At 35.2% G+C, this 26,172-nt stretch overlaps 1 long non-coding RNA gene across 2 annotated transcripts in view; it reads right to left on the bottom strand.

Annotated features, from left to right (window-relative positions):
* Positions 1–23,395, bottom strand: part of LOC146723136 (uncharacterized) — a 71,693-nt gene extending 48,298 nt beyond the window's left edge. Inside the window, exons 1-4 of one of the 2 annotated variants that reach the window (XR_014924742.1) lie at positions 18,307–19,051; positions 17,649–17,887; positions 11,292–11,538; positions 11,155–11,205 (exon numbers count right to left, since the gene is read on the bottom strand). This is a non-coding gene — a long non-coding RNA (uncharacterized LOC146723136). Of the gene's footprint in view, positions 1–11,154; positions 11,206–11,291; positions 11,539–17,648; positions 17,888–18,306; positions 19,052–22,622 lie in introns of those variants that run through there. The other variant, XR_014924743.1, reaches the window with a different exon arrangement.
* Positions 23,396–26,172: the final 2,777 nt, after the last annotated feature.

The raw sequence follows: 26,172 nt of genomic DNA, 5'->3' as shown, positions 1-26,172 counted from the left end.
TGCGCAATATTTTGAGACAGGGTCAAATGCCCAGAGGCCCGCATCTATCATACGCAAGAGCGCACGAAACGCGAGAAGCGAGAAAACGCCAAGTCGAGAGATAAGTATTGGCTTCTTCCCGGCGTATTTCCCACGTCATTAGTATATCGCCGGTATGAACTTTCGAGCGGATCGACGGGAGAACGTCGTGATTGCCGCTGGTAGAAGCAGAACCGCGTGTTGCCGCATTCCGCGGACGCATCGCAGTCTCTCGAATTCCATAATTCTGTGTCACGATACTCCGCGAAAATCGCCGTCGCGGCGCCATTGCAATTTTGCGCACGCATGATCCTTCGATGATCCTCCGCGCGATTAAAGTCATCATTTTGTCAGCTGGTGAGCGGCTGAGAAAATTTGAAACTCTGCGAAACTCTAATTGACTTCTAATTTAATAAAAAGCGACGGTATAAAGAAAACGATCGATCTAGTACCATTTTTCATTAATTTCATTTTTCGAATATCATTTCTCATTAATTTTATTTTTCGAATATCATTTTACATTAATTTCATTTTTCACAAATTTAATAAAAAGCGAAAATATAAAGGAAACAATCAACCGAATATCATTTTCCATTATTTGTAATTTCGTCGTCGAAAAATTCAATTTTTATCTTCGCTCGAATTAGGACAAATTCGCGTATATATATATATATATATATATATATATATATATTCAATATGCACAGTAAAATTCGCGTCAGAGTGGGCTCCGCATTCGATGAAACTGCGCGCATTACGTTCGGGAACGGCATCTCTTCCCTTGAAAAAAGGGCAGAAGAGAGGAAGCGAGATATCGCGCGAATCGATCGAAGCCGCGGACACGACTGTTTGATAACGACGACGACGGCCGCGCGACGTGCTTTCCCGACTATAGAAAGGTCTCTAGCAGGTCTCTTCTGGGTGTGCGTTAAAGAGCCCGTTTAACCTTTTACAAGGTGTAAGCGGGTCGCATGCCGCGAGTTCCCACGCGGCGGATCTTCCGCTCTGCTGAGGACTATGCATGTACAGCGGCTCTGAGAGAGCGCGAAATGTGACGTAACCGTCGTCGCCTGTGCAAAGCACTATCGAGCAAAACAAATCGCCATATTATATCGCATTGTTATTTGCTAAACGTGCCATATAATTGGCGAACTCCCTCTCTTTCTCTCTCTTTCTTTCTTTCGGTGACAGAACTTGAATATACGTCAATTAAGGAATAACTATTGTCATTAATTTTTCATTGATTTTTTAATTCTTACAATTTTCATCGATGAAAAATAGAGTAGGGTCGAAATTAATATTCGAGCGTTATAATTGCCTCAATCTATATTCTATTTCCAATTCTCATTAATATTAATGTAATGCCTATCTCTTTTGATTATTAGAAATAACAGACGCTATAAAAAATTAATACGTGACTTAGTAACCAAGTCGAAATTTTGCTTATTTTTTTGTTGTTTATGGAGAATTTTATTTAAATAAGAATTCTATCGAGGAATAAAACTATAGATTAAATAATTTCAAATTGAGTTGATTGCATAAAGTAGATGTTAAATTGAACATTAAGATTGAAAATTTCATTCGAAATGCACAATTTATACGATCCCATCTTCCTCGATGGATTTCGTTATCGATCAATATCTTTACGCATTTTGTAGACATGTACAACGATCGTTCCATGCATATAAGAGCGCGTAGGTTTGCTTTTACAGTCGCAATTTGCATTATACCATTGCCATTCGTTTGCAAGACGCAGCGGTTAAACTCCGGTCCAAAAGGTTAAAGGCCGCTTCTGCGCGTTATGCTAACGTAAGGAGAAGTGATTACAAGTTAAAATATTGATCTACAAAAACTATGTTTCGAACACATAAATGAAAATGGATATTGTACAAGGGCTGAACACAGAGAATATAAAATTATCAGCTATCTATATACTTCAATTATTTATATATTTTCTATATTCTATATATACAGCACTGTAATCAACCTTTATTATTTTGCATAATTTTGCTGGTACCTCGAAAGTGACAGAGAATTCAGTCTCTTTTCCGCAATTTTTACCGTAATATATAATGTCTGTTAAAATTTTAATGAGTAAAAAATTTATTTTTAATTAATTTTTAAATTAATATTATATAATAATAAAATTTTAGATTGAGAATGAGAGAGAAAGATAGAGACAAAGTTCTGGATTAAAATTTTTCACCGAACAAAAAAACTTATTCGTCGAACTAATTTTCAACTTTTTTTTGGAAATACAGATTGAAAACTGGTTAATGCATCCGTCTATTCATAGTGTTAAATGCATTAATAATAAGATATCTATAATGCGAAAGATTCTTTATGAATACAGGGTTTAATTATCGGTTGTACGACCCAATTATTTATTCCTCATGAATTTTGATCAAAAGCTAGCATTGTGCGTTGCAATCGAAATTAAACGCGTCATGCATGATTAACACGCCCGCATGTGCATCGAGTATAACGAGAGTGTAATTTTGAAAAACCCGCTTGTACTTTTTTCCACAATGGCGCGCCAATTTAGCATATTTTCTTGACTCGGTTCCAACGTAGCGCATCGTTTTTAGAATGATAATCGCGTTGGCGATCAATCAACTTTGCTCGCGATTGAAAGAAGAACGTAAATAAAACAACTTCCGGCGAAGTGGAATAAAGCGAACGAAGAATAAAAGAGATGGATAAAGTGCAACGAAGAGGCGTATTTGTGCTTTTGAGACGTGGACATGACGAGCTAGCCGCATTTTTGATTATAATCTTTTGCAATTTTCTAGAATGATATACACGTGTAACATTTAATCCGACGACAAATATATGTAATTACGAAAATGTCCTAGGACGAAAATATGAGAAAGTTGAGTTAATATATATATTTTTGCTTCATCCTACATACAAAATTTTCACCACATACTTGAGCAAACTTCTGAGATAAAATTTTGCCTCTATTTTCAATCTATTTTTCACGTTTGTTTTGGAGAATTTTGATAAATTTTCTTTATATAAAAAATGTATTTTAAACCCGTATTTGTTCAAACAGGCAGCAAACAAATAGTTTCCTACTTTAAAAAAAAGCTTTCAAAAGATTAAATATAGTTTCATAATACAGGATGATCTAACTATTTAAAGCATTAAAAAGAATTATTAGATTGAATATTACGATTAAAAATAGGAAAAAATTTTGAACTCGAGTGCTAACAGTGTGAAAAAACAAGTACTTCAAAGAAATGTTTCAATAAAGCAAATATATTTATCTCATTAGATATTTCAAAAGAAAATGTGCTATACTTTTTCTCTATCTCGGTAATCATTCAGAATCATAAAAATGCAGAATATGTTTGAAAGATCTCACACTATTATATTTGTATATAAATATATATGATACAAGAGAAGAAAATGAAAACACATTACTACGAGAGTGAAGGCGCGCTTTTACGTACGCATTTTTAATTTGCGTTAAATGCACGTTACTCGAGCACGAGAGGCGCGAAAAGTCGGCGCTATGAAAGGAAGAGAAGGAGAGAGGAAGAGAGAATCCCGCCGACGGGAAGAAAGCGCGAGGAACTAAAGATAAGTCATCCCGTTGTATATACAGAGAGGCCGGCTGACGGCCGGCTTCGGCTTGTCGAACGGGTTGTAACTTGCCGCCCTGTTACTCACGCGCTCGCGCGAAATTAATCAACGGTAAAGTAGAGGCTTTAAACGCGCCGCGTATATCTGCGCGTGCCCTTCCCTCGTGGGGGGCTTATTCGTTTCCTCTCTCGACATGAAAGTTATGAGAGTAAAATAGCGAGATGACCATTCTCGAGAAAAAGTACATGATCGCGTACGGTAAAATGTATCGTTGTAACATACATGGGAAACAATGTTTCTCTCTCTCTCTCTCTTCAATATTACGTACGTATAATTGTTGTATTTAATTATTAATTAATTTAATAGAAACTTAAAGAGCTATACATATAAAATATATCTTTCGTACGATGGAATTAAAATTTAATTCACGAAATTTCACCCGAGAATTTAATTAATGATTCGATAGTTGCTTACAAATATGTCTATGTAATTTAATAGAAACTTATATAAAGAGCTACATATAAATATCTTTCGTACAATGGAAGCAAAATTTAATTCATTAAATTTCACCCGAGAATTTAATTAATGATTCGATAGTTGCTTACAAATAGCGTGTTAAGATCATAAGTATGTCTTGCACATTCTCGCGTACACTTATATGTCTATGTACTTAGACAGACTGACTACCGCTGCGGTTGACTGACAAGTAGTAAGGTCGGATTGTTACTCATGCATTCGCACGAAATTAATCAGAGGCAAAGTAAGCGTGCATTCAACTAAAAGGTTTAAACTCGATCTTCTCCTCTCTCGCGTCGCTCTTTTTGTAGTTCTACGCTACTTGATCTTTGACTTTACAGACTCGACTCTGGGAAATCTAAATTAGATGGTACCGCTAGATTAGCCTTACTTTCTGTTATATCATGCAATACCAATAATATACGCGATTATATGTGAATAGCAATTATCGCGATGTGTGTAATTGCGCATCGGTTCTCTCTTTTTTATTATTCTTTAAAAAAGAAAACGCTTATATTTATATTTTTTAAGCTAATATATTCAAAATTATTATTTAATAACAGAATAAAAAAATATATCACAAGACTGCTTTTCTTCCTCAAGTTTCTACAAAAATTAGTTTTGAAAAATCTTTGAGAAAATACTTTGTAAAAACCGAATAAATACCTATACTTTTTCCACTAACTGTAAGATAAATTATTATAGATATTTTTATAAAAAAAATGTTTTCAAAATTTTACGAAAGAAAACAATTTCATAATACGGTGCAATATTATATATGTACATATATCCGTCTTTTTACGCCACTTTCTCTCATCTCTCGTTTTTCTCAACCACGCCGCTCACATCTATCTCCCGCTTTGAATTAATCAAGGACAAGAGGCATACTTAGCGTCGCAAATAGATACATCGCCGTAGCGATTGCTCCCATTTTCCTTTCTGAGCTCCCTCTCGCCCTTTCTCACTCCCTCTCTCTCTCTCTCTCTCTTTCAAGCAGTAGTAGTAACGATCTTTCAACAGCTGCTGTCGCAAGTAAAGCTTCCATCGAAGAAGTCTATAAGAACGAGAGTGCCGCGTGCATAAAACTGTTCGCCCGTTCGAGATTAACATCAAACGCCGCTTGTAAAACTTGCGGTGAGCTTTTTGCAATTGGGTTATAAAGACCTAGCATTTAGTAATCACGCGTTACATACTCGAGGGAAAATTAACTTCAATGAATAAAATTTTTTGCTATCGAGAATCCTTCTAGCTAACCAGATATATAAGTCGGCGATTTCCAGTCGGAAGAATCGATCAGATAAATCTCGCCAATCTCTTAATTACTGTCATTTTCATAGCGTCGTTTTATCGCTCCTTCTCTACCTTCCTCCCTCTTATAAAATCGTTTCGAATTAAATATGCAGCCGCTTCGTGTCCGGCGATTATCGTCTTAAAAGAAAGGGATTTGCCTTCCTTCCACCGGTAAATTAGTTAATGTTGGTTAATGTAATTTTGTGTACGAAACAACGCGCGGATGTGAGTTAGCGATCCGATAATGTCAGCTGTACATACACAGCGGCGATTTCAAACATTTTCAGAGGCATAATATATATAATGCATATAGAGTATCTCACGTGTGTTGACTATCGCCCTTTCCTTCGTCTGTAAATTCTTCGAGCTACATTATATTACAGAATCTTTCACGTTGTACAGTTTACGAAAAAAATATATAAAGGCACTAATAATTTAAAAATTGCTTGAATTAATCCAATGATTGATCTGAGAACATTTTCCCCCAGTTATAATATATATAGAGTATCTCACGTGTGTTGACTATCGCCCTTTCCTTCGTCTGTAAATTCTTCGAGCACATTATATTACAGAATCTTTCACGTTGTACAGTTTACGAAAAGAATTATATAAAGGCACTAATAATTTAAAAATTGCTTGAATTAATCCAATGATTGATCTGAGAACATTTTCCCCAGTTATAATATATATAGAGTATCTCACGTGTGTTGACTATCGCCCTTTCCTTCGTCTGTAAATTCTTCGAGCACATTATATTACAGAATCTTTCACGTTGTACAGTTTACGAAAAGAATTATATAAAGGCACTAATAATTTAAAAATTGCTTGAATTAATCCAATGATTGATCTGAGAACATTTTCCCCCAGTTATAATATATATAAAGTATCTCACGTGTGTTGACTATCGCCCTTTCCTTCGTCTGTAAATTCTTCGAGCACATTATATTACAGAATCTTTCACGTTGTACAGTTTACGAAAAAAATTATATAAAGGCACTAATAATTTAAAAATTGCTTGAATTAATCCAATGATTGATCTGAGAACATTTTCCCCAGATATAATATATATAAAGTATTTCACGTGTGTTGACTATCGTCCTTTCCTTCGTCTGTAAATTCTTCGAGCTACATTATATTACAGAATCTTTCACGTTGTACATAGTTAACAAAAAAATTATATAAAGGCACTAATAATTTAAAAATTGCTTGAATTAATCCAATGATTGACCTGAGAACATTTTCCCCAGATATAATATATATAAAGTATTTCACGTGTGTTGACTATCGTCCTTTCCTTCGTCTGTAAATTCTTCGAGCTACATTATATTACAGAATCTTTCACGTTGTACATAGTTAACAAAAAAATTATATAAAGGCACTAATAATTTAAAAATTGCTTGAATGAATCCAATGATTGATCTAAGAACATTTTCCCTAGTTATACAACGCAAATATTAATAAACTGATAAAAATTAATCGAGTACGGCGCATTTGCAATACCGAGCTCCCGCTTATGGACATTGAGTTACGACCAACTAATGCGGTTAAACGTATCATTACAATGTTACGCCACCTCGTTAAGAGTGCGCGTAATTTCTGCGAAATACGGGGCGTCGCGACTCGCTCTCTCTCTCTCTCTCTCTTTCTCCCTTTTTCTCCCTCTTGATGAGATCCCATTACGAGACGTATTATCGCAAAAATAGCTCTAATCGCGGATAGTAGGCGCGCTGTATCGGCGGACGCGCGCGATATTTTATACGCTTTAAAGAGCCGGCGAGATACGTGAGGCCCGCTTTATCCGTGCCGTACCGTGTAATAGCTTCGGACTTCCTGTTCGTGTAAAGAGCGACGTACACCCGCGCGCGCACTACTATATATACACATATATATGTATACACACACACACATATATATATATATATATATATATGTATATATATATATATATATACATATATATACGCGGTCGCTGCTCGCCGTGGATAAAAGTGAATCGATAATGATACGCGGCCGACAAAAATGCCGCCACACTCCGGCATTCTCTCTCTCTCTCTCTTTCTCTCTCGGCAATCGTTCCCCCCTCCTCGTGGGAATGCACGCGGGCCACGTCGAACGTTCCGGCAGATAACCGTGTTACAATTTAACACCGGTAGAGCCGGTGTCAGTTTCGTCGGTGCATAATGGCCCCCCGTGTGTCGAACGCGCGGGATGGTAAAACGCCGTGGTCCCGAATCGAATTCGACATGGTTGTGCAAAGCACCATAGATACGAGAAGGGTAGCGAGAAGGTATCCCCTAAAAACGTGTTGCGCGCTCTATCTCTCTCTCTCTCCCTCGTCATAATTTCCTTTCATTTGTAATTTAATCCTCTTTATCGATATTATGCCCTGAATGTACGCTTTAAAATTCAATGTGTCTCGTTAAATTTCGAATTTTTTGGTATCATTAATATGTCTGTGAAATATATAACGTTTTATTGCGGAAGAGTCCCCGAAAGTTCTCCAAATTCATCGTTGTTTACTGTTGACAAAGAAAAACTCGCGCGGACGGTTCATCCGGTTCGCGGATCATCAAGAGCGGGAGCGTGTAAACTCGCTTTTACATACGCGCTCGCGCATACGCAAGAAGAACGCAGCGACCGCGATCTTGCAACAAATCTATTTTCACGGCGCGCAAAAACAGAAGACACGCCGTGCCGGATAATGAACTAATCTAGCGAGCTTCGCCGTGGACACGGCGGAGGCTGGTCGGTCGAGAAAAAGGGAGGGGAAAGAGGAAGAAGGACGAGAGGAACGCTTTTGCGCCGCAGCTTAATAACATGAGTTTTTCCCGACCGGGAGTAAACGCTTCGCGGGAGAACGAAAGATCGTGAGAGCGAGAGCGTATTCCATCATCGTCGCCGCGGTGATCCCGCGATCGTTCGACAATTCAAGGGTCGCGGCTTATATCTTTAAAGATTACTGCTTACTTTTTTTTCCCGATCGATGAAAATTTGACTTTGACACAGTCTCATTTTATTGTAATTTAAACTACTTGCTTTTTTTCTTTTTCTTTCGTATTAAGAGATATGCTATTATATATAAAGTGTCATAAACTTTGGTACTGATTTCCCGGGATTTTTCGTTAAATTTTTACAAGATTATGCAATATTTATGCAAGATCATTTTTATAAAAATTATATCTATTTTATGTACTCTTTCTCTATTTCTAAATTATCGAACTAAACAAATATTTAATTTATATAGAATATTTTCTTATCGCTCTTTCGAAAAATAGAATTTTTTTGCTAAACGCGACTGCGGTTCACAAAAGTAACGTGTCGACGTGAATCCCTTTTTGCAATTTATAAATCTATATATTCACCGAGTGTATATACGGTGGCGTTCGTAGACATATAAATATATAAACGAGTGGATCAACATTTCTATTTGCGCGCTTCCGAAGCGCGATGTCGCCATTAAATGTATAATAGAAAGCGCTCCGGCGTCGTCGCAGCGCGCCAAGTAATTAGAGGTATTTCGTTGACTAATTCTCGGATATCACGACCGTGTATAGCACCGGAGAAATATATAATCTGTATGTTGCTTCTACGCTCTCACCCCACGCCGCGTAGAATAAGTTTAATAACCACGCCGTGGCTTCTCTCAGTCACCAGAGCACTGTCCGTCTGTCGGACTGTCATTATCCCGGCGGCGGACTAACTCTCTCGCGCTTGCCATAAGAGTCCATCTCCCTCCTGTCTCTCTATCTCTCTCGTTCTCGCTCTTTCTCGATTCTCGAGATAATGACGGTCGCGAGGGTGGCCGAGATGCGGTATAATGCGTGACTGCTGCGTGGCACCGCGCTCGGAATTGCGCGACTCGGAATTGCAGAGAGTTACGCACGGAAAAATCTGTCGAGACAAATCTAGATCCGCGACCGATTGGACGCAATCTGCGTCGAGTATATGTGCGTATCGCGACGAGCGCGATTTTAGATTACGTGCCATAATTTGCGAGTCGCGTGAAATAATCTTCGAGTTCGCATCCGCGTACGTTAAACGAATGAGATTCGTATATCTATAATACAAATTAAACCATTACGTGTTCTTGGGGAAGATTATTTGCATTGTATACGTGCGCAAAGAGAATTTTCTCTCAGAATTTACCCTGAAAATCATATTGTAATTTTGGGACAATATGGTATTGGGAGAATGTTATATAAGAGTTTCTCTGATTAATATTTACCACAACAAAAATATTCATATCTGCCACAATAAATATGTTCAATTAATTTTACTATGTACATATTAATATTTTTTATTGCGGTAAAAAAAAAACAGAGAAATTCTTATAAAATTCTTCCAATATCAAATTGCCCTGCAATTACCATATGATTTTCGGGGTAAATTCTAAGAGAAAATTCTCTCCGTGTAGAGTGAAACTCTCCAACTTTGTTGTATATAATTAATGTCGCGGTATTATCTACGTTGCGAGGATTTGAAAGTAGCTTTGAAAACGAACACAAGGTGACGATCGTCTTGCTCTCGATATTATAAAATCTCTACAATTCCTCTATCTCGATGTATCTGGCCTCAATTGATCGAACGTATATACGCCCGAGTGTATATGTATGTTCACATATAGTCACGAGGGAAAGAAACACACGGCGAACTTGCTTACCAACTATTCAAGTATTGATACTCAGTATATCGTATTGACATTGGTACTTAGCTTGGCTATATACACGATAGAGAATAAAAATATCGATATATGAATAAAAAAGTCAATTCCTTAGTATGTTTCAAATAAACAGCATATTTTTCTATTTTTGCTTCTATTTTTCTATTTTATATATATATTCAATTTTTTAAATTATTATTATAGCTTTAATTCATTTCAAAATTTGTTAATACTTTGCAAGAATATTTTTAATCGATTCTCGCAATATCCGTATACTGCGAGATATCAATGATGACTAAAAGTGCCTTAAGAATTCCTAATACACAGCAGAGGAATGAGAGATGAACGCGAGGAATGAAATGAATTTCGCTCTTAATTTAAGCGCGTCGTTAAGTAACGTCGCAATTAGCGATGTAAAAACACTATGTGCGTGTGCATGGGATATGCGCGAATGATAAGGTTTTATAGAACGCGCCAGCTGAAAGTAAGTTTGCGCGTAAGAAGAGCGCCCGCGTCGTAAAATCTCTCTCGCGATTCTCTCGAGCGGACCCGTCCTAAGAGAAGAGCACGTAGCCGGTGCGTGTATTTCTGGACGACGTGTGCATTACACCTAAGCTCGCGGTACGTGTTTACACGACGATGGTGTGCGGGTTCCTCGGCAACCGCGGCGGGCTTTGGTACCCGCATGACTCCGATCCCACGTAAATCAAGTCCTCGTGAGCGAACGCTTTTCCCGCGCGCGCTATCGTTATAATGCCGCCTTTCTCGACGTTATTTAAAAATAAATTGTTCTTATTATTATATCTGTTATTTATTATACGGATTTGCGTGCGCGCATTATTTCGCGATCTTTCGTCTCGGAATAAATTTTTAATAAAGCATATTATATATTCAAATATTTTGATCTCCCCGACGATCAATAATATAATAATATGGAAAATGACGGATACCTGACAAATATATATCTGTGGTTGTAAATTATTATCGCTATCTTTGTATGTAAGAAATAAATATTGAGACGTCAGCTTCACTCTCCTATTATCCCTGTAAAAATGATGTGAAATGAACAATTTCTCACTCACCGATACGTGCAATAGCGGAATTGTGGTGCACAGCAGTTGTAGTACATCGATCTGAAAACAAAATATTCAAATTATGTATATACCTATACATATGTGTGTGTGTATATATATTTTTTTTTTATTTTTATTTTGCATACCTCATAGTTGTCCCGCTGTCACCCGAGCCTCCCAAGGCCTCCTCCTCCTCTCTTGGTCCTTCGTAGCACTCACGACACTCGCGAAAATACGAATAATTACGATCGCCCGAAACTTTACGCGGCACTTCCGACGCGACGTGTAAATCGCGCACGTATTTCGCATACATTACACAATGAGAAAAAAACTATAATCGCGCGAAGCAACGACCGTTCGCGACTCGAGAATCTCGCGCGCAGCTTATGCTACCTGTAACAAATAAAATACATACGCATATTAGAGCAATCTTATTATTTTTTGCATTATAACAAATGTACATGGTATAAATATGTATTATAAGAATTAAAGATAGATATATCCATGATAGTCGCGCGCAAAAACAGATCAGGCGGAAAGTTTTTTAGAAGTTATATAAAACTATAAATCTTTTTAATCTTGTAATTACTGCTATAAAGAAAATGGACAAGGTGAAATTCGCGTTTCAGTTTGTACTAACAAAAGGCATTTTCATTGCTTTATTCAATGACCAAAACTATTTGTTCAAACTATCAAAAATTTTAGAAGTATTAAAAAAGCCAAAACTTTTAATTATTTGAGTTTCACGAAATGAGATGCCCAGCTTCACACACACACACAAATTTTCGAGATTCAAGATGTTTCACAGAAAAGAGAGAGCGAGCCGTTCTGCTTTCTGCGAGAAAGTCATTAGTTCCTTAAACATAAAACCGTGGCCGATAAGGTAAGTTGCATCAATTTGTACCCTTCTCGAGACGCATGAAATCCGTTGGTTTATCTCAGAATAATCGCAGAGTTCGATGACATCGCGTGATTACTTCACGGTCGTCTGTTTTAATGACTACTGTTGCTCAGCCGTGCTATATCGCGGCTCCTATGAATGTACTCGGCATTCCCCTAGAACTTGTTGTATTTCTCCCGATCTCGAAAGATTAAATGTCATGCAAAAAAAATCTCGCGAAAAAATAAAATTATGATAAGACATAAAATACTATGATGATTGATGAAAGGATAAAAATGGAGAATCGTAAAAAATAATTATATTATTACATCGCGAAATTAGACATTATTATGTAAGCAAAAAAATTTTTTATAAAATGTCAAACATTGTATTATTTTTATGTATAACATCTTTGACATTTTTAAAAGTTTAAGTTTCTTCAAAGTTGATAAAATATAGTAAAAAGATGTGTATTATTGGTTTTTGTAAATAATATCAAAAATATATCATAAAAAAATGAAAAAGTATTAGTGAGTATTTACTACTAATTCTAGATATCATTATGATATTTCTGATAATGCTACTACATTATATGTACGCCTATTCGTGAGATAATTAAAGTCATCTATCTATCTGTCTCTATAGCATTTTTACATTGTCGTCAGAAAATTGAACGCCAGATTAAATCCAACGCTAATGACTTCGTCGACTGAGCGAGCTAGCGAGTTTCGATCGATCGATCGCCGTGCGAGAAACGCAAATCGGATCAAACTTAATTGACCGCTTAGCTAGACTAGGTCTTCACCATCTCGGCTCTAATATCTTCCGCCAATACGATGCGATGGTCCACGAAATTTCGATGCCGCCCAAGTCATCCTTTCGTCTCTCGCGCGCGAGAATCCGGCACCGAGATAGCACTTTGCTGCGTTTCGCGTTGCGCAACCAGCGTGAGCGCAAAGCTTGCGCAACGTTCTAATTGCGGGCCGCGGGCAAGAGGAATATAGGAATCATGACATAATTAATACCTCACGCCACGCTGCGCGTGTATATGTATATGTACACACACACACACACACACACATATGCGCGAGTTTTTACGTTATACGCCGCCGCTTCAGTTATGACAAATCACGCGCGCGTGTATTTTATTTTCATCGCGGATTCTAAATAAATCGCGCGAAACCGCGAGGAAGGATCAAACGATCACGATCCTACCGCCGCTTTATATTATAAGAGTAGACCTCCGGCGTGTGTATGTGAGGGATTTCTGACGTTAACTTCGAGTTCCGCGATTTCGTGCGTGCGTGCGTGCAAGCATACGTGCGTGCGTGAACCGATTCGCAGTCACGCACATTGCTAAAGGTGGGCGGGAAACCGAGAGGTAGCGGAGATTCTATCTCTGCCCGAAGTGGCCTCGTCATTAATGCCGCCAGACTCAGAAAGCCTCGTATCCACAACAGTCTCAATTATGTGTCTGAATATCCTAATATTTTTTTGTACGAACTAAAGCTATTCATATATGTGTAAAATGAATTCGAATATTTTAAGTTTAAGAATCTCTAATTTTTTTTCTTTTCAAATAAAACATTTTTCTCCTACATTATTATGTATATAACTTTTTTACAAGAAAGTTTTGTGTACACGTACTAAGAAAATCATCCGAAATTTTCAGAGCACCATCTTTTTATCCTATTTTATAATAATATCTATATCAGCGATCAGCCAAAAATATTGGAAAAAGCCGTAAACGATAGTATATTAGCTAACAAGTGTGGGGGATCGTAAATCGGCCGAGAGTGCGGAAGTTTGGCGCGCGAGGCGAAGCCGAGTGTGACAATCCGCACGATCGGCCGATTTATGACCCGCACATGTTGGCTACGATATTTTTTATGACCGGTGCGTGGAAGGGAGCTCTTTCTAAAATCCCATCATGTGCGGAAAGGGCGACTTTTCGCGCGCCGGTTGCACAAAATTATTTTGTGTTTAGTGCAAAAATCAGTTTTTTTCACAGAATTGTTAAAAATAATCTACACGTACTTGGTCAAAGATATTAAAATTTGTATTTTAAATTTAAAATGATATATATTACTTTTTATGTATTAATAGGTTTTCGATAACAACGACTTGCAAGCTGCAAAAAAGGTGCTTTTTCAGGTAAGATAATGCTCTCTAATTGTAAGATAAATTATAATATGTATTGGACCCTTCTTTTTCATAATTTAACTGCGTTTGGCTTCGAATAAGGCGACGTGCACAACAATATAATATAGATCTAACCGATGATAGCCAAGGGCTAGTAGTAGCGTCCACCGAGATATTCGAAAATTGTACGATTAAACCTCCGAAAGTGCCTGCAGGCAAGACTCAAAATACCACGGCGGACGTTATATTCCGCGAATGCGCATTCCTTCTGCTTCTGCAGCTGCTTCTCTCACGATGCTCCCGCGGAAAACTCCGGGGCACAATTGCGGAATTCGCGTCTCTCTCTCCCGCCTCCTCCCGTATGTCTACCGAAAATGGGATTAAATGCTAATCGCAGTTACAGCTGTAACAATGGCCCAGTCAGCTATTCCGCGCTGTCTTGCCATTGTTTCGCAGTATGTGTAAACGCGCGAAACGCAACCAACAAACTCCGTGCTACTACCTTTTCGCATGTAAAACCGGACGAGCGTGCGCGATCGATTTCCGCTCTAAAAATCGTCCTCAAAATTTCCTCACGCTCGACAAAGATATTACTATATACGACTGACTAAAAAGTCGATCAACAATATCTGATATTTTTATCGGAGCTTGCTTTTTCTACAATAATGCAGAATAAAATCTCTCGCGAAAAAAAATATCGAAATCCCACATTTTTTCACATCACACTTGAATAATTTAAAATTTTATTCAAATCGTCATCCTACTCGTTACCGCTCGCTCGCGCTTTTGACAAAATATCGTTTAAAAAAAAAACGTGTCAAGAAAATATAGGTAGAAAAAGAGAACTTGTCATTATCTTATAATAAAACGCATGCAAGGCACATTATTGTCATATATGAATGTAATCGATAGCCATCCAGGGCTATAATAATACGTCAAGTGTGCATACACGTATTATATGAGCGATAAAAAAACGCGGTTAAACAGCGGGAGACGCGAAAGAGATCCGAAGACGCTCGTCGTGTTTTTCGCGAAAATGATCGAAATTTAGCATACGACGATATTCGTCGCAACGACGAAATTGTGCCGATCGCAAAATATCACGGCGCACTTTAACGGCTTTAATTCGAGGTACGATATCGTCGCGGCTTACGCCTCGTGCATCGTGCAACATGTGTGCGTGTATGTGTGTACATATATGTACTTTCGAACTCGAATGTATGGGTGTGCATGTGTGCGCGAGCGCGCATGCAACCACGTAAGGCCTTCTTGTTCCGTGACGAGCGACGTCGACGATGTCGCGTTTCCGACAAGCACGAGCAACATGCGTGCCTACGCAAGATTAGCGGAATAAGCCTGCACACACCACGGTAATGTCGTAATGCTCGAGGCTTCGACGACGGTCCGAAGACTTTCCGAAGAAACGCGCGGACTTTATTTTAGTTGGAAGCTAATTATTATCTTTGGCCGCACGCGAAACAGAAAGAAAAAAGAATAAAAAAAGCCGTCCGACAACACAACGTTATATAGGAACAAACCGTCGAAGAACAAAAAAAGATTGAACATTTTAACATGTAACTTGATAATGACTACTTAAGACTAAGACTAGAAACAGATTAACAGAATGAATGAATGCTATGATACAACATAGTTTATAAATAATATTTTGACTTGCTTATAGTTTTACTTTAAAATATTTAATTTAGCGAGCTTTATTTTGCTGTGAAGAGAACGATAAAATTATCTAAAATATATAGGGACAGAATCATATAAAAATAAACTACAAAAAATATTTAGAATAACTATATGTATGTAGCTAGATGTATGCATTTTTTATTTATATGTATTTAACAACTCGAGAAATTAATCATTTTTCATAACATTGTTCAAAAATTATTTTTATTAAAACTTTATTAATTTATTATTATTCAAAGTTTCTTGTCAATTATTTTACTGTCTCATTAAATTACTCGATAATCATAAAAAAAATACAACTGCATTAGGGCACTGTAAAAAGAAATGTGTTAACTTGACTAAACATTTCAACTAAATATTACTTTGTTAATTGAATATATTGAAATATTTAAATTAAATGTAACATATTAAATCTAACAAAACGTATATTTGACTTCAATACTAATAATACATATATTCAATTAACAAAATAGTGATTTAGTTGAAAGGTTTAATCAAGTTAAGAAATTTGCTTTTACAGTGAGAGCAAAAAAGTGTATTTTAATAGAACCAAGTTTAAAAATATAAATTATGTAAAATATTTGACGCATTATAAAAACCTTACGGCATTAAGAGAACAAATACATATAAGTTTAAAAATAATTTCCAATTATGATACTTTAAATTAAGTACATTATTGATTATATAGAAATATTTGAAATTCATTATTCCATATTGAAGACACGTGGAAAAAAGAGGGAAAAATCTCTTATTAGTAGCTCAGGACTAACAAGTTTAAATGTGCGCTGCTTCTTTGTAGATGCAAACAAGCGAGCATTAAAGTGATTCGAACGAGGCACAACTACGTGTGTTATTCCTCTTACAATAATCGCACGTACGCGACGTGCGCGCGTTAAGTGCGTCTTCGCGAACGCAGACTTTTCGCTGAAACATTGCATAATTTTTGCTCGTTGCGTAAGAGCAGCGAGAAACGCCGGCTGTTACGCAATCATTAACGTTCGTCTCTCTTGAAAAGCACCTACGGTTATGTCGCGTCGTCGCAGATAAATCGCGTACACAGCGCGCGCGATGATATTATGATCCTTATATATGTATATATATATATATATTCCAGCCCTTTTTTTAAATTCCGCTCTATATCCACATACGCGACATCGATAGCGACATTATCGCGGCTTGCGGATACCGGGCGCGATAACTGAATCTGTCACGCGTGCGCGCGCGAATGTAAATATATCGTAAATATGCAAATGTATTTATGCATGCGTATCCGCCATGCAAATACACTTAATGCCTTTTGTTCGCGCGTCGATGTAATTTAAGCTTTAAAAGCGCATTAATTTCACCGTTTCTTTCTCGCATCTTTTTCGAAACGAAATGCATGTTAATGTTACAATCTAACGTTCGCTAATTTTTATCGTCTGTAGAAGATAACGACGCGTTGAAGATGTACGTTAAGGATATATGTAGAATGATCAGAGTCAAATTAATTATAAATGTAATCAGATTAATAATCTAGTTAAAACGCTAATAAAGTAGTAAAGTTAATAACTGTAATTACAACCAACGATTATAATTGCAGTTATTAATACTCATCAATATAATGAATAACAGAAATGAAAATTAATAGTCGGATATAATTATAAATAATTATGCATCAGATTATAGATCATTAATCGAAAGATAATTCGATTTTTTAATATCATTGTTTTCATAAATCAGAAATAAATTGTGCGTCTGTATGACAATTATAAATTTACTTATAATAATCAATTCCCTCACTAACCGATGCGTTGATCTCGTTCCTGTCTGCGCATCTGATTACCGAAAGATTTCTTCTACTTCCGATTGCTTCCTTTACGAAGAGATAGTCTATCATATAATGCACGCTAACACATTTCTCACTAATTTACTAATACAGTAATTCACTCGCGTTCCGAAATCTGCCATATATATGACATGACAGATTATATCAACACCGGTTAGGAACATCAAAAGATGTGTTATCGTGAACCCGTAAATGTACTGACAATGAAACAATTTCCCGTGATTAGAATCGGCACTTTCGATATTCGTTCCCGCATAAAATACACTCGTGACGAATACAAAGCCACGAGAAACAGAAAAAATAATTCAAAACCTCGCACACTAATATAATATAAATTTAACAATTACGGAAAAATTAGATTATAGGAAAAGGTGCAAAACAAACGAAGAAATTATGTCTATAAATATCGATAAATGCTTTATCATGAGACGTTCACAAAAAAATGAAATGTAAACAAAGATAAGAAAGCGAGACTCGAGTGACGGTTTTAAAAAATCTCGATCTTTTTTTCATCGATCGCCAGAATAAGAATTATCGAGTGTAGAAAGTACGACAAATTTATACGATAAATTTTAGAAATATTGAAACACGACGCTATTTAGAATATACTAATTACCTCTAAGGTGCGCCATCATGACAGCACGAAATTATTATTGTATTTGGCAGAAATATAATTATAAATGTAAATTAGAAAACGTTCGTTAATCTATTAGTATATGATAATGTATTGAAACTGTAAGCTGTCTCCCACACTGAGAAAAAAGTTATAAACTTGACTAAATCGGTCAACTAATTATTATTTTGTTAATTGAACTTACTATGTACATATTAATATTTTTTATTGCACGGAAGGAAAATTTGTTTTCTTGTTAAAAACGGTCCCCGTTAAAATTGTTGTGCTTAATATTTAACACATTCACGTGCAGTGGCGCCAACTTGGGAAAAATATTGGGGGAGCAAAAGATAAGCATTTCAAATAACCTTTCTTTTAATAACCTTTGGATCAGGTCCTCAATAGGTAATTTAAGTCCTAAGAAATTGACCAATTACAATCAAATATGAGAAGAATAGTCAACTGTGATTAATCAATTTCTTAAAGTTTAGAGCTTAAATCACCTATTGTGGTCCGGTCTTACATTACCGAGAAATGGGGGATGGAAGTATGTAAATAGTCAAAATGATGTAAATGACGTCAAATGACATCACTTTGACTAATAAAATTATTGGGCGTCCCTTCTCTCTTGATTGAGGAAAAATAATGTTTGATGAAAAACGCTCCTCAAGTATTAATTTAATATATTGCTGTTGAGTTAATTCAACTTAAATGTTAAATTAATAAAACAATTGAAAAAAGATGTAAAAATAACACAATATGCGTCTATTTTTTATTTTACACACTAAATATGTTCTGTTTTATTAATGACAAGATTTATCTGGTAAAATTTACAGAAAATAATGTTGATTTTTTATTTTATAATATAAGGGGATGATAAAATCTAAAATTAACATATTTTAGTTAATTTTTATATTAGAACTGTTAATTTTACACAAAATTTATTTTAAATTATTTGAAATTTTGCATTTATTTTGTGTTCAAATATTAACACAACATTGGTGTCTCCATTTAATATATGTTAAATTAACACAAAAATTTCTGTGGACCGTTTGGGACAAGTAATATCTATTAAATTTATTAACACAAATTCAACTTGTGTGTGGTAAATATTAATCAATTAACTTATGAAATTCTTTCAATACTACATATGTTGTCCCACTATTACCATGATTTTCAGAGCAAATTCTAAGATAAAATTCTCTCTGTGTACATGTTCAATTATAATATAACAAAATAGTAATTAGTTGAACAATTTAGTTAACAACTTTTTTTCTCAATGCAAAGTATTTTAAATATATACTCGATTGCACATGAAATTAATTTCCACGGATATAAAAATATGAAAAAGATTATATCGTTTACGAATCTCGAAAGATGCTTTAATATCACGTTCATAGATTAATAGACGCACTTAGATAACCGCCTGTAAATGCGACACTCTCGATACTCGTGCACACACGGAATATACTTCCGACGAAAAAAAATTGGAGAAACACGGAGCGCAAATATAATTCGTCTTCATACGCGCGTTTATGTGAAGGGACTGAGACGATTACGGAAAATTTAGACTAGGTTTCGAGAAAGGAGAAGAAGGGGAGACGCGTCGTCGAACGACTCGCACGTGCACGTCTCACGAGACGTTCACAAAAAAACTGAAATATAAACAGAGATAAGAAAGCGAGGCTTGAATCTTTCACAAAATCTTCATTCTTTTTTTTCATAGTAAAACGAAGGAGAATTATCAATGAGTGTGGAATATGAGAATACAATAAATATAAAACGCGACGCCATTTAAAGTACTAATTATCTCTCAGGTGCGCCACCATGATAAGAATATACGAAATTATTATCGTGTTTGGCGGGAAATTATTTTGGCATTTATAAATATATTAAAAAACATTAATTTACGATAATATAATCAATGTATCGAGTCTATAAGCTATCTCTCGAATATGTACCTATATATATACTCGATTGCATGTCAAATTAATTTTCAACGAGTACAGAGATATGAAAAATATTATATCGTTTACGAATATCGAAAGATGCTAATCACGTTTACAGATTTTAATAGACCTATCTAGATAATCGGTTTTATAAAATCTCGATTCTTTTTCACGACAAAACGAATGAAAATTTGTCAAGTACAGAAAGTATGAGAATACGATACATTTACATATGAAATATTAAATATAAAACGCGACACTATTTAAAGTATTAATTACATCTCGCAGATGCGCCATCATGACAATATGAAATTATTATTGTATTTGAAGCAAAATTATTTCGGCACTTATAAACATATTAAAAAAACATTAATTTAAGATAACATAATCAAAATATCGAATCTCTAAGAAGGCTCTAGAATTATTTCAAATATTCATTTGCATGTAAATTCATTTTTGTCGAGTATAAAGACACTAAAAAATTATATCGTTTACGAATATTAAAAAATATTTTAATCACATTTACTGGTTAATAGACGCACCTAAATAATCGTTCGTTCGAATCGACACTCCCGAAACTCGTACGTACACGGAATTTATTTTCGACGACTAAATAGACGCGAAGGGGACATGGAGAGCGAATAATTTGTCTTCATACTCATGTTTATGTGAAATGATTGAGTGAGACGATTACGGAAAATTTAGACTAGGTTCCGAGGGGTGAAAAGAGGAAAGGGGACGTCTTACGAGACGTCTACCAAAAAAACTGAAATATAAACAGAGATAAGAAAACGAGGCTAGAGTGACGCTTTTAGAAAATCTTGATCCTTTTTTCATCAAACGAATGAAAATTATTGTCGAGTGCAGATAATACGACGCTTTAGAGTACTACTTATGTATATCTCAGGGGCGCCAACACTACAGCGCGAAATAATTTATTGTATTTGACGAAAAATTATTTTAGCACTTGCGCAAATATATTAAAAAACGTTCAGGTAATAATACTAAACACAATAGAAAAATTAGTATTTTTTTATTAAAAACGGTCCTTGATAAAATTTTTGTGTTACATATTTAACACATATGTGTTAATTTAAAATATTGCTGTTGTGTTAATTGAACTTAAATGTCAAATTATTAAAACAAATGAGACAAGATGTAAAAATAACACAATATGCAATTTTTAATTTTACACAATAAATATGTTCTGCTCTATTAGTGACAAGATTTATCGGTTAAAATTTACAGAAAAAATTGTTGATTTTTTATTTTATAATATAAGGAAATCTAAAATTATCATATTTTTAGTTAATTTTTATATATTAGAACTATATTGATTTTACAAATTTTACAAAAATTTATTTTAAATTATTTGAAGTTTTGCATTTATTTTTTGTTAAAATATTAACACAATATTTGTGTCTTTATTTAACACATTATGTTAAATAAACACAAAAATTTCTATGGACCGTTAAAACTGTATAGATGCCTCTCTCTTTCTCCTTTATTTTTTTCAAAGTATTACAACAATATATTTGAAATATAAAATTTTTTCTGAAAATTTTCTTTATTTTTCTTATTTCATATTTTTATATAAATAAAATAAATAATTTTTCTATTTTATAACGTATATTCTTCTTATATTTGTGTCAAATTAACAAATAATTTTGAAAATTTAATTTGGACTATAAAATAACAAATAGTATTTTCTAATTTAAATATTCTAATTTAAATAAATTATAGCAACAATGCTGTACATCTTAGATTTCAAATATTATTTTTATTATATTTCAAATATTACGTGTAATCTGCATCCATAAATTATTTTAGGAGCTCAATAAAAAGTATAATATATAATTATAGAAAGAGACACAGAACATTTTAAAGCCACATCAAGTGCACCGATAGCATAAATACACTGTTAAGTAAATGAGTCAAATTTAAAACACTTATTTCTATTTGCTCTTTAAATAAATAGTTGTATATAAATGTATCGTACAAATTCGACAGAGACGAAAAAAGAGACAAATTCATCAAATTTTAGACAGAGGCAAAACTTAATTAAAAGTGATACGTGAACTAGATTGTTCGGAAAATAATGAACAAAATTAATTTTTCAGTTGCTAAAATTTCTAACTTTTTATTATTTATCATATAATAAGCATTAAATTTGTAAATTAATATTATGTATATTATTAATAAAATAATTTCAATTTCAGCATTATAGTAATATATATATATATATATATAATTTTATAATTTTATTTTTAATATGTCAAAAAATCTTTTTATATTTCTAAATTAAAAATATGTAAACGCAATATAATTTTTATTATTTTCCGAACAATGTAACATAAAAAATAAACTCACATTGCGTTGAGTAGATCTAACCTCTCTGCTTCAATAATATCCGCTTTAATGTTCCTCTGCTGCTCTGCTATATCCCATATGATTTGGCACATACACTGATCACTGTATTGCTTTTTCTATTATTTTATGTTTGCAATAATTATTTATCACTTCACTATACACAGTGAGATGCACTTCGAAATCAACAAACGATATGAAAAAAATAACCACTCGCGAATGCATTCGACATACTTTCGATCACGCTCGATAACATTCGCGAATAAAATATCCGTTCAAAGTACGTTTCCAATTTCGGGAAAGCGAGCGTCCGAGAATTCCATATAATAATTAATTATTTTATCGCGATCAGAATATTAATCACATTAAACGTATCGGAACGCCTTTAGATTAATACGCAACATCTCCCAGCGCGCTGCGTCATTACGTGACATCGCGACCTGAGCGAAGGTCATGGCAGGGTAATATTTGCGCGCCACGGACTGCTACGCGGAAAGTCTCGGTACCATAATATCTCAAGCAGCAGTTGCCCACCCTGCCTCAAAATTTGAATCGACGGAGGAGGTAGTCCCTCCTCCCTTTCCCCTCTCCCAGCTTCATAAGTCCGCGAATTCGCGATGCTCTGAGACTCCCGGGGCCCCGTCGACGCCGGGATACCCTTCGATACGATAGAGAATCCTCGCGAGGCTTTCGGGCAAGCGAGTAGCACCGAAATACACGCGAAAATCACGGCGGAACAGTATCTCAAACGAAAAACGTCCCTCTCCTCCTTCCCTCGCCCCGCGATGTTTTGAGGTTCCCGAGTCCCCGTCGACGCCCGGACGCTCTCCGAGAAGATTATTCGGTCCATCGCGTCAAAACACGACATTCCCGGACTTGCACTCCCGTTTATTCGCGTTACTCGCGCACGAAATCCAGACAAGAGACACGGAGCATTCGCGACACGCACTGTACTCCGCTGCCGCTGGACTCGCACTAACCAGTGGCGGCGCTGGCTGAAGCACGTGACGTCGTGACGTCACGTCAAAATCGGCAGATTTCATGTATTACTATGCGCGGGAGTTTTCGACACGTAAATAGTAAATAATATAATCAACAAGTGCGCATAATTTTAATTCGCCGAATTTTAGTTATGTACATAATTTTAATTTTTCATTTTTCATTATATACATAATTTTAATTCACCGACTTCCTATTATGCACATAATTTTAATTCGGCGTATTTTTATTATGAAAATAATTGAAATTGTACATAATAGAAATTCGGCCAGTTATAATATTAGTTTCATAATAGAAATACGGCGAATTAAAATTATATGCATAATAGAATTTCAAACATTAAAATTATGTATATAATAAAAAAATTAAAAATTAAAATTATATCTATAATAGAAAGTCGATGAATTAAAATTATGTTCGTAATAAAAATTTGGCGATTTAAAATTATGTGTATAATTGAAATTCGGCAAATTAAAATTATGTACATTTGCTGATTAAATTATTTACTACTTACGTGTCGAAAATTCCCGCTCGTAGTAATACATGAAATCGGCCGATTTTGACGTGACGTCACGACGTCACGTGCTTCAGTCAGCGCCGCCACTGGTTAGTGCGAGTCCAGCGGCAGCGGAGTACAGTGCGTGTCGCGAATGCTCCGTGTCTCTTGTCTGGATTTCGTGCGCGAGTAACGCGAATAAACGGGAGTGCAAGTCCGGGAATGTCGTGTTTTGACGCGATGGACCGAATAATCTTCTCGGAGTGCGTCCGGGCGTCGACGGGGACTCGGGAGCCTCGGAACATTGTGAGGCGGAGGGAAGGGGGAGAGGGACGTTTTTCGCTTGACATACTGTTCCGCCGTGATTTTCGCGTGTATTTCGGCGCTACTCGCTCGCCCGAAAGCCTCGCGAGGATTCTCTATCGTATCGAAGGGTATCCCGGCGTCGACGGGGCCCCGGGAGTCTCAGAGCATCGCGAATTCGCGGACTTAGGAAGCTGGGAGAGGGGAAAGGGAGGAGGGACTACCGCTTGAGATTTCCTTTTCGATTGTATTTTTGGACTATATTTCAACATATTTCGGCAAGTATTACTCCGCCATGATACTTCGCTCACTTCGCGATGTCCGTAGTAACGCGGCGCGCCGGGAGATGTAGCGTACTAACCTAAAAGCATTTCGATACGTTTAATGTGATTAATATTCTGATCGCGATAATATAATTAATTGTTATGCGGAATACTAGGACGCTCGCTTTTCCCGAATCGGAAACGTATTTTGAACAGATATTTTATTCGCGAATGTGATCGAACGTGATCGAGCGTGATCGAAAGTATGTCGAATGCATTCGCGAGTGATGTTATTTTTTTCGTATCGTCTATTCATTTTGAAGTGCATCTCACTGTGTATAGTGAAGTGATAAATAATTATTGCAAATATAAAATAAAAGAAAAAGCAATACAGTGATCAGTGTATGTGCCAAATCATATGGGATATAGCAGAGCAGCAGAGGAACATTAAAGCGGATGTATTGAAGCAGAGAGGTTAGATCTACTCAACGCAATGTGAGTTTATTTTTTATGTTACATTGTTCGGAAAATCATAAAAATTATATTGCGTTTTTATATTTTTAATTTAGAAATATAAAAAAATTTTTTGACATATTAAAAAAAAAAATTATAAAATTATATATATGCATATTACTATAATGCTGAAATTGAAATTATTTTATTAATAATATATATAATATTAATTTACAAATTTAACGCTTATTATATGATAAATAATAAAAAGTTAGAAATTTTAGCAACTGACAAATTAATTTTGTTCATTATTTTCCGAACAATCTAGTTCACGTATCACTTTTAATTAAGTTTTGTCTCTGTCTAAAATTTGATTAATTTGTCTCTTTTTACGTCTCTGTCGAATTTATACAATACATTTATATACAACTATTTATTTAAAGAGCGAATAGAAATAAGTTTTAAATTTGACTCATGTACTTAACAGTAATTATGCTATCGGTGCACTTGATATGACTATTACCTAAAATGTTCTGTGTCTCTCTCTATAATTATATATTATACCTCTTATTGAGCTTCTTAAAATAATTTATTGATGGAGATTACACGTAATATTTGAAATAAAATGAAAATAATATTTGAAATATAAGATGTGCAGCATTGTCGCTATAACAATATTTAAATTAGAAAATACTATATATTCGTTATTTTATAATCCGACTTAAATTTTCAAAATTATTTCTACATTATAAAATAGAAAAATTATTCATTTAGAAAAATTATTTATTTTATCTATTTAAAAAATATAAAATGAAAAAAATAAAATTTCAGAGAAAATTTTATATTTAACTTATATTGTAATACTCTAAAAAAATAGAGAGAGAGAAAGAGAGGTACAGTTTTCTTCGGCTAATTATCTACGTAATGTAACATTTCTGCCATTCTCATTCGCAACATTTCATTCTTATTTGTTCGAGACACCGTGTAGGCTTGAAAAAAGAAAATGTTTGTTCGCAGAATAATAAATGACGAGAATTGA

This window comes from Nylanderia fulva, unplaced genomic scaffold, assembly GCF_048542155.1.
Source record: "Nylanderia fulva isolate GAGA-0341 unplaced genomic scaffold, ASM4854215v1 Scaffold23, whole genome shotgun sequence".
Classification (NCBI taxonomy): domain Eukaryota; kingdom Metazoa; phylum Arthropoda; class Insecta; order Hymenoptera; family Formicidae; genus Nylanderia; species Nylanderia fulva.
Note: the sequence above shows the minus strand (reverse complement) of the source record. Positions and strands in the feature narration are given on the sequence as shown.